Genomic DNA, 13,403 nt, shown 5'->3' with positions numbered 1-13,403 from the left:
GAGGGAAATTATCACTGTAGAGGTCCTTACTTTGATGGTACTAATTTTGCTAGTTGGAAGCATAAGATGAAAATGCATATTCTTGGACATAACCCCGTTGTTTGGGCTACTATGTGTATTGGCTTGCAAGGTGAATTCTTTGATGGGAGAGAACCGATTCGTGAAGCCACCGCGGAAGAGTTGAAAATGCTGCAATACAACGCTCAAGCTTGTGATATCCTCTTCAACGGATTATGCCCTGAAGAATTCAACAAAATCAGCCGTCTTGAGAATGCAAAGGAAATTTGGGATACTTTGATTGACATGCATGAAGTGTTGGGGAACGTTGCAGAAAACAAAAATTTTCCAACTCGTTTCACCAAGAACTATCTAGGAGTTCATCTAGCAACGAGTCATCAGATGCATCTACATACCTTGTAGATCGCGTGCGGAAGCGTTCAAAGAATGGTGATGATGTAGTCGTACACGACGTGATCCAAATCACCGATGACCAAGCGCCGAACGGACGGCACCTCCGCGTTCAACACACGTACGGGACGGGAGACGTCTCCTCCTTCTTGATCCAGCAAGGGGGAAGGAGAGGTTGATGAAGATCCAGCAGCACGACGGCGTGGTGGTGGATGCAGGGCGTCACAGTAGCAGGGCTTCGCCTATACTGCGAGAGAGAGACGTAACGGGGAGAGAGGGAGGCGCCAGGGGCTGGTATGTCAAGTCCCTCCTCTCCCCCACTATTTATAGGAGGGCCAAGGGGGGTGGTGCGCAGCCTAGGAGATCTGATCTCCTAGGTGCGGCGGCCAGGGGGAGGATTCCCTCCCCCCCCATGGCACCTAGAGGTGCCTTCCACCACTTGGACTCCTCCCCCATGGAAACCCTAGGCGCATGGGCCTAGTAGGGCTGGTGCCCTTGGCCCATTTAGACCAAGGTGCACCCCCTACAGCCCATGTGGCCCCCCGGGACAGGTGGCCCCACCCGGTGGGCCCCCGGGACCCCTCCGGTGGTCCCGGTACAATACCGATAACCCCGAAACTTGTCCCGATAGCCGAAACAGCACTTCCTATAGATAATTATTTACCTCCGGACCATTCCGGAACTCCTCGTGACGTCCGGGATCTTATCCGGGACTCCGAACAACATTCGGGTTCCTGCATATACATATCTTCACAACCCTAGCATCACGGAACCTTAAGTGTGTAGACCCTACGGGTTCGGGAGACAAGCAGACATGACCGAGACGACTCTCTGGCCAATAACCAACAGCGGGATCTGGATACCCATGTTGGCTCCCACATGATCCACGATGATCTCATCGGATGAACCACGATGTCAAGGATTCAATCAACCCCGTATGCAATTCCCTTTGTCAATCAATATGTTACTTGCCCGAGATTCGATCGTCGGTATCCCAATACCTCGTTCAATCTCGTTACCGGCAAGTCACTTTACTCGTACCGTAATGCATGATCCCGTGACCAGACACTTGGTCACTTTGAGCTCAATATGATGATGCATTACCGAGTGGGCCCAGTGATACCTCTCCATCATACGGAGTGACAAATCCCAGTCTTGATCCATGTCAACCCAACAGACACTTTCGGAGATACCCGTAGTATACCTTTATGGTCACCCAGTTACGTTGTGACGTTTGGTATACCCAAAGCACTCCTACGGTATCCGGGAGTTACATGATCTCATGGTCTAAGGAAAAAGATACTTTGACATTGGAAAACTCTAGCAAACGAACTATACGATCTTGTGCTATGTTTAGGATTGGGTCTAGTCCATCACATCATTCTCCTAATGATGTGATCTCGTTATCAATGACATCCAATGTCCATAGTCAGGAAACCATGACTATCTGTTGATCAACGAGCTAGTCAACTAGAGGCTTACTAGGGACATGTTGGTGTCTGTTATTCACACATGTATTACGATTTCCGGATAATACATTTATAGCATGAATAAAGACAATTATCATGAACAAGGAAATATAATAATAATGCTTTTATTATTGCCTCTAGGGCATATTTCCAACAGTCTCCCACTTGCACTAGATTCAATAATCTAGTTACATTGTGATGAATCGAACACCCATGGTATTCTGGTGTTGATCATGTTTTGCTCTAGGGAGAGGTTTAGTCAACGGATCTGCTACATTCAGGTCCGTATGTACTTTACAAATCTCTATGTCTCCATTTTGAACATTTTCACGAATGGAGTTGAAGCGACGCTTGATGTGCCTTGTCTTCTTGTGAAACCTGGGCTCCTTGGCAAGTGCAATAGCTCCAGTGTTGTCACAGAAAAGTTTGATTGGCCCCGACGCATTGGGTATGACTCCTAGGTCGATGATGAACTCCTTCACCCATATTGCTTCATGTGCTGCCTCCGAGGCTGCCATGTACTCCGCTTCACATGTAGATCCCGCCACAACGCTTTGCTTGCAACTGCACCAGCTTACTTCCCCACCATTCAAAATATACATGTATCCGGTCTGTGACTTAGAGTCATCCAGATCTGTGTCGAAGCTAGCGTCGACGTAACCCTTTACGACGAGCTCTTCGTCACCTCCATAAACGAGAAACATTTCCTTAGTCCTTTTCAGGTACTTCAGGATATTCTTGACCGCTGTCCAGTGTTCCTTGCCGGGATTACTTTGGTACCTTCCTACCAAACTTACGGCAAGCTTTACATCAGGTCTGGTACACAGCATGGCACACATAATAGAACCTATGGCTGATGCATAGGGGATGACTCTCATCTCTTCTATATCTTCTACCGTGGTCGGACATTGAGCTGAGCTCAATTTCATACCTTGTAACACAGGCAAGAACCCCTTCTTAGATTGATCCATATTGAACTTCTTCAATATCTTATCAAGGTATGTGCTTTGTGAAAGACCTATGAGGCGTCTCGATCTATCCCTATAGATTATGATGCCTAATATATAAGCAGCTTCTCCAAGTTCCTTCATTGAAAAACTCTTATTCAAGTAGGCCTTGATGCTGTCCAAGAGTTCTATATCATTTCCCATCAATAGTATGTCATCTACATATAATATGAGAAATGCTACAGAGCTCCCACTCACTTTCTTGTAAACGCAGGCTTCTCCATAAGTCTGTGTAAACCCAAACGCTTTGATCATCTCATCAGAGTGAATGTTCCAACTCCGAGATGCTTGCACCAGCCCATAAATCGAGCGTTGGAGCTTGCACACCTTGTCAGCATTCTTAGGATCGACAAAACCTTCCGGCTGCATCATATACAATTCTTCTTTAAGGAAACCATTAAGGAATGCCGTTTTGACGTCCATTTGCCATATCTCATAATCGTAGAATGCGGCAATTGCTAACATGATTCGGACGGACTTTAGCTTCGCTACCGGTGAGAAAGTCTCATCGTAGTCAACCCCTTGAACTTGTCGATAACCCTTAGCGACAAGCCGAGCTTTATAGATGGTCACATTACCATCCGTGTCTGTCTTCTTCTTAAAGATCCATTTATTCTCCATGGCCCGCCGTTCAACGGGCAAGTCAGTCAAAGTCCATACTTCGTTTTCATACATGGATCCTATCTCGGATTTCATGGCTTCTAGCCATTTGTCGGAATCCGGGCCTGCCATCGCTTCTTCATAGTTCGAAGGTTCACCGTTGTCTAACAACATGATTTCCAAGACAGGGTAGCCGTACCACTCTGGTGCGGAACGTGTCCTCATGGACCTTCGAATCTCAGTAGGAGCTTGATCAGAAGTATCTTGATCATTATCATTAACTTCCTCTCTAGTCGGTGCAGGCACCTCAGGAACATTTTCTTGAGTTGTGCCATTTGCCGGTTCAAGAGGTAATACTTCATCAAGCTCTACTTTCCTCCCACTTACTTCTTTCGAGAGAAACTCTTTCTCTAGAAAGGACCCATTCTTGGCAACAAAGATCTTGCCTTCGGATCTGAGGTAGAAGGTGTACCCAATAGTTTCTTTTGGGTATCCCATGAAGACGCATTTTTCCGACTTGGGTTCGAGCTTCTCAGGTTGAAGTTTCTTCACATAAGCATCGCATCCCCAAACTTTTAGAAACGACAGCTTAGGTTTCTTCCCAAACCATAATTCATACGGTGTCGTCTCAACGGATTTCGACGGAGCCCTATTTAAAGTGAATGCGGCAGTCTCTAAAGCATAGCCCCAAAAAGATAGCGGTAAATCAGTAAGAGACATCATAGACCGCACCATATCCAATAGAGTGCGATTACGACGTTCGGACACACCGTTACGCTGAGGTGTTCCAGGCGGCGTGAGTTGTGAAACTATTCCACATTTTCTTAAGTGTGTACCAAATTCGTGACTCAAGTATTCTCCTCCACGATCTGATCGTAGAAACTTGATTTTCCTGTCATGTTGATTCTCAACCTCACTCTGAAATTCCTTGAACTTTTCAAAGGTTTCAGACTTGTGTTTCATTAGGTAGACATACCCATATCTACTTAAGTCATCAGTGAGGGTGAGAACATAACGATAGCCACCGCGAGCCTCAACACTCATTGGACCGCACACATCAGTATGTATGATTTCCAATAAGTCGGTTGCTCGCTCCATTGTTCCTGAGAACGGAGTCTTTGTCATTTTACCCATAAGGCATGGTTCGCACGTGTCAAATGATTCATAATCAAGAGACTCTAAAAGTCCATCTGCATGGAGCTTCTTCATGCGTTTGACACCTATGTGACCAAGGCGGCAGTGCCACAAGTATGTGGAACTATCATTATCAACCTTACATCTTTTGGTATTCACATTATGAACATGTGTAGCATTACGTTCGAGACTCATTAAGAATAAACCATTCACCATAGGAGCATGACCATAAAACATATCTCTCATATAAATGGAACAACCATTATTCTCAGATTTAAATGAGTAGCCATCTCGAATTAAACGAGATCCCGATACAATGTTCATGCTCAAAGCTGGCACTAAATAACAATTATTGAGGTTTAAAACTAATCCCGTAGGTAAATGTAGAGGCAGCGTGCCGACGGCGATCACATGGACCTTGGAACAATTCCCGACGCGCATCGTCACCTCGTCCTTCGCCAGTCTCTGTTTATTCCGCAGCTCCTGCTGTGAGTCACAAATATGAGCAACGGCACCGGTATCAAATACCCAGGAGTCACTACGAGTACTGGTAAGGTACACATCAATTACATGTATATCAAATATACCTTTGGTGTTGCCGGCCTTCTTGTCCGTTAAGTACTTGGGGCAGTTCCGTTTCCAGTGACCCTTCCCTTTGCAATAAAAGCACTCTGTCTCAGGCTTGGGTCCATTCTTTGGCTTCTTCCCGGCAGCTTGCTTGCCGGGCGCGGCAACCTCCTTGTCGTCCTTCTTGAAGTTCTTTTTACCCTTGACTTTCTTGAACTTAGTGGTTTTATTGACCATCAACACTTGATGTTCCTTCTTGACTTCTACCTCCGCTGATTTCAGCATCGAGAACAACTCAGGAATGGTCTTTTGCATCCCCTGCATGTTGAAGTTCATCACAAAGCTCTTGCAGCTTGGTGGAAGCGACTGGAGGATTCTGTCAATGACCGCATCATCCGGGAGATTAACTCCCAGCTGAGACAAGCGGTTATGTAACCCAGACATAGTGAGTATGTGCTCACTGACAGAACTATTTTCCTCCATCTTACAGCTGAAGAACTTATCGGAGACTTCATATCTCTCGATCCGGGCATGAGCTTGAAAAACCATTTTCAGCTCTTCGAACATCTCATATGCTCCATGTCTCTCAAAACGCTTTTGGAGCCCCGGCTCTAAGCTGTAAAGCATGCCGCACTGAACAAGGGAGTAGTCGTCAACACGTGTCTGCCAAGCGTTCATAACGTCTTGGTTCTGTGGGACGGGAGGATCACCTAGCGGTGCTTGTAGGACATAATCTTTCTTGGCAACTATGAGGATGATCCTCAGGTTCCGGACCCAGTCCGTATAGTTACTGCCATCGACTTTCAGCTTGGTTTTCTCTAGGAACGCATTGAAGTTGAGGACTACGTGGGCCATTTGATCTACAAGACATAGTGTAAAATATTTTAGACTAAGTTCATGATTATTAAGTTCATCTAATCAAATTATTAATGAACTCCCACTTAGATTAGACATCCCTCTAGTCATCTAAGTATTACATGATCCGAGTTAACTAGGCCGTGTCCGATCATCACGTGAGACGGACTAGTCAACGTCGGTGAACATCTTCATGTTGATCGTATCTTCTATACGACTCATGCTCGACCTTTCGGTCTTCTGTGTTCCGAGGCCATGTCTATACATGCTAGGCTCGTCAAGTTAACCCCAAGTGTTTTGCATGTGTTCCGAGGCCATGTCTGTACATGCTAGGCTCGTCAACACCCGTTGTATGTGAACGTAAGGATCCATCACACCCGATCATCACGGCGTGCTTAGAAATGACGAACTTTAGGAACGGTGCACAGTTAGGGGAGAACACTTCTTGAAATTGTTATGAGGGATCATCTTATTTACTACCGTCGTTCTAAGTAAACAAGATGCAAAACATGATAAACATCACATGTAATCAAATAATTAACGTGACATGATATAGCCAATATCACATAGCTCCTTTGATCTCCATCTTGGGGCTCCATGATCATCCTGTCACCGGCTTGACACCATGATCTCCATCATCATGATCTCCATCATCGTGTCTCCATGAAGTTGCTCGCCAACCATTACTTCTACTACTATGGCTAACGCGTTTAGCAATAAAGTAAAGTAATTTTACATGGCGTTTCTCGATGACACGCAGGTCATATAAAAGAATAAAGACAACTCCTATGGCTCCTGCCGGTTGTCATACTCATCGACATGCAAGTCGTGATTCCTATTACAATAGCATGAACATCTCATACATCACATATAGATCATTCATCATTCATCACAACTTTGGCCATATCATATCACAAACCACTTGCTGCAAAAACAAGTTAGACGTCCTCTAATTGTTGTTGCAAGTTTTACGTGGCTGATTTAGGGTTCTAGCAAGAACGTCTTCTTACCTACGTTAAAGCCACAACGTGATTTGTCAACTTCTATTTACCCTTCATAAGGACCTTGTTCATCGAATCCGCTCCAACTAAAGTGGGAGAAACAGACACCCGCCAGCCACCTTATGCAACTAGTGCATGTTAGTTAGTGGAACCGGTCTCACGTAAGCGTACGTGTAAGGTTGGTCCGGGCCGCTTCATCCCACAATACCGCTGAAGCAAGAAAAGACTAGTAACGGAAAGAAAGTTGACAAATCTACGCCCACAACTCATTGTGTTCTACTCGCGCAAGAAGAACTACGCATAGACCTAGCTCATGATGCCACTGTTGGGGAACGTTGCAGAAAACGCCTTTGGGCCTTGGGCCTTCGTGAAGCGCCATCATCCTTGCATCTTCATGGGCTTCTAATCTTCAAGGAGTTAACCCGACTACACCTGGCCGGTTTACATCCAGTAATAATATCCTAAACACTATTCATGCTACATCACAAAATTTGATCAAGTCAGATTCGAACCACTCTGTGTGAGGAGCACTTGGAGTCCCCGATTCGTCATAGACTTAAACTTCCAAAACATCTTTGTGCGTTTCGGTCTGACCGATTCACCCATTTCGGTCATACCGAGATCACTAAGTCGATCTAGGTTTTCAATCTTGGTGTAACCGATTTGAACTTTTCGGTCACACCGAGTTGCAGCAACTGCTTGCAGTTATGCATCTCGGTGCCACCGAGTTGTTCCACTTGGTCACGCCGACAGGGTCGGGCTATATATACCCACGGGCAAAATTTTGGAAATTTTCTCCGAACTCTTTCGCCTGCGCTTATCCCGCTCTGCCTCCAGGGTCTCCGCATCGTCCTCCTCGTCGCCAGTTGCCTCCTGCCACTGGTCTCCGCCGCCGTCAAAGGGAATCATCCCCGCCGTTGCCGCCGTAGCGAGTTCATCGCCGATCTAGGGTATGACCTTGATCACTGTGCTATCCTTATCTGATTCCTAGCACATTGTGTTTGCCATGAATCTTGCCATGATTGAAACTATCTTATCTAGTCAAACACACTCTGTAGATTAGAGATGATTTGAAAATTTACGGTTAGGTTTCCGCCGAAACCTTCTCGGACCAACCAAGTTGTGGAACGCGGTACCACCGATTCGGCTCAGGCCATTGCACATGTGATTCTTAGTCTGACCGAGAATTGAAAATCGGTGTGACCGAGTTCAGGACTTTGTGAAGCCCTAGCAGTCTCGGTGCCACCGAACTGTGACTCAGTCTGACCGAGTTCACTAGTTTAGGTTCCAACAGCTGCTTTGGTATCACCGAGTTTACAAATCAGTTGATCCGAAATGCTTTCTGAGGAAAACTAAAACTAAGTTTTTGATTCATTCTTTTGCAAAAACCTCTGTATTTTGTGAGGCTTATCCACTCTACCTCATCTATAATGTATTCAAAAGGTCAGCTGTCAGAGATTGCATTATGTCTGATTGAAGTGACCGTCAGAACAAGTCAGAGGAGTAGGTTCACATGAGTGAGGGCACTAGTCCCTCTAGCAGCTCGGATGATGGAAGCAGGAGCACACCCAGCAACTTGCCAAAAGCTGTCGCTAGGGCCAGAAAGAAGAAAACTTCTGAATCAGAGGATGAAGACTATGTGGCAGTTGAGGATGAGGCCACTTCCAACAAGAAAGTGCTTAAAAAGGAATATAGCACTGCTGCTGCAACTAAGCCAGGTCTGAAGACCAAGAGGCCAGCAGGAAGACAGCCAATGTCTAAACCTAGGAAAGTTGCCACAGGTGAGAAAATGGAGCTCACTCTTGAACCCAAGGAAGCTGGAGATGGCAAGAAGAGGAAAGAGAGGGTCAAGAAGACCATGGCCAGAGTAATTGGAAAGCCATCTATGATGAGAGACTCTGAAGAGGAAGAGGAACAAGATGCTGCACCAGCACCTAAGGCATAGAAACTTATGGGAGATGCCATAAGATCAGGGGCTACTTCATCTAAGCCCAAAGAAGCTCCCAAGCCGGCTACTCCAAAACCCAAAACTGCACCAAAGAGGAGTACCAGGAACATTCCAGCTGCTGAGAAAAACAAGGCCCCAGTGCCTGAAACTGTTGCTCAAGAAGAAGATGATGAGACACATGTTTTGAGGAAGTTAAAGCCAAAAATTCCAGATCATAATGATGCTCATCCTGTAGCAGAAAACATGAAGATCAGGAAGGACTCAGGATTGAGGCTATGGAGAGAGACAGATCCATATGCCACCAGAAGGAGAACTGTTGTGGATTACAGGTTCCATACCAAAGAACAGCAGGGTTTTTATGAGACAGTGTTGCTTGACAAGAAACCAATAGTATGTGACATGAGATGGGTCAACTGGGAGTATATCAAGGAGAATGAAGAACACTATCCAGGAGTATATGACAGTTTCAAGGCTTGTGGAGTTGATGAGTTTGTGGCTCAGAAGCTCACAAAGTGGAATGATGAGATTATCATGTAGTTCTACTCCACAACTCACTTCTACCCAGATGGCAAGATAGTCTGGATGTCTGAAGGCACTAGATACTAGTCAACAATAGCAGAATGGGCTCAATTGATCAATTCTCCTGAGGAGAATGAACATGACTTGGATGTCTATGCCAAGAAGAAGAAGGATCACAACTCCATGGCTAGCATGTACAAGGAGATTCCTGATTTAGATCTTGAGACTCACCAATTTGGATCAGTGAAACACCTGCTGTCAGGACTGCCTACTATTAATTGGATCCTCAGGCACACTCTTCTGCCCAAGTCTGGTGATCACAGAATGATCAGAGGCCACTCCATCAATCTTCTACATATATTTGATGTGCCACAAAAGTTCAAGGTCATGAGTCTTATAGTTGAAACTATCAAGTGGACAGCTGCTGACCAAAAGAGAAGCGGTGGGTATGCACCACAGGTACAGGAGTTGATTAACTCCAAGATGGGCACTGGCACATACTTGTTGGACAAGGAGCACATGCCTATCTATCCAGACTTTTAGGACAACCAAGTGGTTATGAATGAGGATGAACCATCTTCTGTGCACGCTCAAGCAAAGAGGGAGAAGGCAAAGGCTGAGAAAGCTGCAAAGATGCCAACCATGGAAGTGGCATCTTAGTATCTTTTGAAGAGCAAGCAAGATCAGCTTGGCTACTTGATTGCATCCACTCTAAGGATTGAGAAAGGGCTGTCCACCCTGACTCAAAACCAAGAGAGCTTGGAAAGGATCATGGAGCAGAAGTTCTATGACATGGATGTGAAGATAACTGAGATCCAGTCTGTTGTGGAGCAACTTCAGGATGATATGCAAGAGAGGAAGGGCAAGACAACCACTGAGGCATTTGCCAGAGTGCCTAGAGCTCAGAGGTCAACTGCAGTGCCAGTAACAAACACCAGAGCCACTTCATCTACACCAGCTACAGCTTCAGTGCCACAAGCTCTAGCACCTACTCCAACAGCTCCATCTACATCGACTGAAGCCTTCGTTGTTGGAGTTCTCCGGACACCACCACCTGAAGACCAAGCCTGAGAGACGATTTAGTGCTATGCATTTTCTATGAACTTTTTGGTAACTTGTTGCCAAAGGGGGAGAAAAATGTATAGATCATAGGCTTCGAGAGAGAGTGTTGCTTTTTTTTATTCTCTCTTGCTTTGGTGGTTGAACTTTATTTGCTTGATTGAGATACTTTCTGTCTGTGTGATACTTGGATGATCATGTGTGTTTGATCATATGCTACATTAATGCTTGTAGGATGACATTATCATTTTATCCCTATATGATCATTCACTTTTCTTGGTGATGAGTGCATGTATTTAATTATTATCATTTTGAGCACTCCACCAAGATGTATGTGACATGGAAGAGTAACCCATGAGCCTAACTCTCTGTGCATTTGTAGCCCAAAGCAAATCATAAACTATGCACAAATTTAGGGGGAGCTCTTGCTTTTCACATACTTCTCAAAGCGACAATGTTTTTCACTCTTATTATCATTCGTCGAAGCTTTGATCTATATGTTGTCATCCGTTACCAAAAAGGGGGAGATTGAAAGTGCAACTATCCCTGGGTGGTTTTGGTAATTCCTAACAACATATAGCTCATTGAGGTAACATTATTCCAAGGTTAATATTTCAGGAAAAGCTCAATGAATGGCATGGCATGGATGAGGAAAGTGGACCCCTCAAAATAGTAAGGACAAAAAGATTGGCTCAAGCTCAAAGCTCAAGACTCTACATTTTATATTTTCGTGATCCAAGATCACATTGAGTCTATAGGAAAAGCCAATACTATCAAGGAGGGATGAGGTGTTGCTTGATGACGTTCTTGCTTCATAGTGCTTAGTGATATGCTCCAAAACCCTCAACTACCATCCCACATCCACATATGACCTAAACCAAAAGTCAAACTCGGCCCCGCTGATTCTTTCTATCCGGCGCCACCGAGTTCAGATGTCATAGCCACTGCCACAAACCCTAGGCAAATCGGTCTCACTGATAGGGATCTCGGTCACACCGAGATGGGGTTGTAATCTCTCTATTTCCCTTCATAACGTTTTGGTCCTACCGAGATGAGCGATCGGTCCCACCGAGATTGCAATGTAAACTCTTTGTTTCCCTTTTGTAACATTTCGGTCCCACCGAAATGAGAAAATCGGTCCCACCGAGTTTACCTGACCAACTCTATGGATTAGCCCATTACCAAAATCGGTCCCACCGAGTTTGTGTAATCGGTCACACCGAGATTACGTTATGCCCTAACCCTAACCATATCGGTCCTACCAAGTTGCATCTCAGTCCCACCGAAAATACTAACGGTCACTAGGTTTGCTAAATCAGTCCGACCGAGTTTCTCAATTCGGTCTCACCGAGATTGGTAAATTGTGTGTAACGGTTAGTTTTTGTGTGGAGGCTATATATACCCCTCCACCCACTCTTCATTCGTGTAGAGAGCCATCAGAATGTACCTACGCTTCCAATACACATTTTCTGAGAGAGAACCACCTACTCATGTGTTGAGGCCAAGATATTCCATTCCCACCATATGAATCTTGATCTCTCGCCTTCCCCATGTTGCTTTCCACTCAAATCTTCCTTCCACCAAATCCATATCCTGTGAGAGAGAGTTGAGTGTTGGGGAGACTATCATTTGAAGCACAAGAGCAAGGAGTTCATCATCAACACACCATTTGTTACTTCTTGGAAAGTGGTGTCTCCTAGATTGGCTAGGTGTCACTTGGGAGCCTCCGACAAGATTGTGGAGTTGAACCAAGGAGTTTGTAAGGGCAAGGAGATCGCCTACTTCGTGAAGATCTACCGCTAGTGAGGCAAGTCTTTCGTGGGCGATGGCCATGATGGGATAGACAAGGTTGCTTCTTCGTGGACCCTTCGTGGGTGGAGCCCTCCGTGGACTCACGCAACCGTTACCCTTCGTGGGTTGAAGTCTCCATCAACGTGGATGTACGATAGCACCACCTATCGGAACCACGACAAAAACATCCATTTCTCCAATTGCGTTTGAATTCTCCAAACCCTTCCCTTTACATTCTTGCAAGTTGCATGCTTTACTTTCCGCTGCTCATAGACTCTTTGCATGCTTGCTTGAATTGTGTTAAGATTGCTTGACTTGTGCTAAGATAGCTAAAATCTGCCGAAGACTAAAATTGGGAAAATGATAGATTTTTAATTGGTCAAGTAGTCTAATCACCCCCCTCTAGACATACTTTTGATCCTACAACAACCAAGCGGAAGAATCTGACATTCTCTCTCCCCGGGGAAGGAAGAGGACTACCTCTGAAGATCCGGAAACTAAGGTTTCCAAACGGGAGAAGAAATCTTCATCAGAGGGTCCTGCCTCGGAGGGTATTCTTTCCGCACAATGTCCGCGCAGGGATCAGCCCTCTACCGAGCTGTAAGTAATCAAAAAGTACTTAATAGTGGAAACATCCTACCTTACTTCCAAAGACAATAACCAATGCTTATAAATTGGAGTCCGGATTGTAGCCCTTCTCGACAGAGTTCATCTTAGAGGGATCTTCTTCCGGAGATGATGGAGAGCGAAATGCCTCCCCCGGACACCCCGCCTCATGAAGCGGGCGACCTTGAAGTGTCGTCGGGAAGGGTATCTCCGGTTCCACTAAGGCCAGAGGATAACCCTTTGGCTACCCGGAATCCCCAGTATCCGGCTCCTAAGGAGATCGAGAGCAAGGGTCCGTATAGTGTGCGGTCGAACGCGCTAAAGGATCTTCTAGGGAAAGTGGCCGTCTTGGAAGCGCATCGTAGGCTAATGGGTACGGTAATTGAAAGGATTTCATCCACTGTAAGCGGTTTGCATGAAGCCTGCTTTATGAGTCTGC

Source organism: Triticum urartu, chromosome 2A (genome assembly GCF_056163025.1).
Source record: "Triticum urartu cultivar PI428250 chromosome 2A, HENAU_Tu73, whole genome shotgun sequence".
Lineage (NCBI taxonomy): Eukaryota > Viridiplantae > Streptophyta > Magnoliopsida > Poales > Poaceae > Triticum > Triticum urartu.
The sequence above is the reverse complement of the archived record's forward strand: the minus strand, read 5'-3'. Positions refer to the sequence as shown.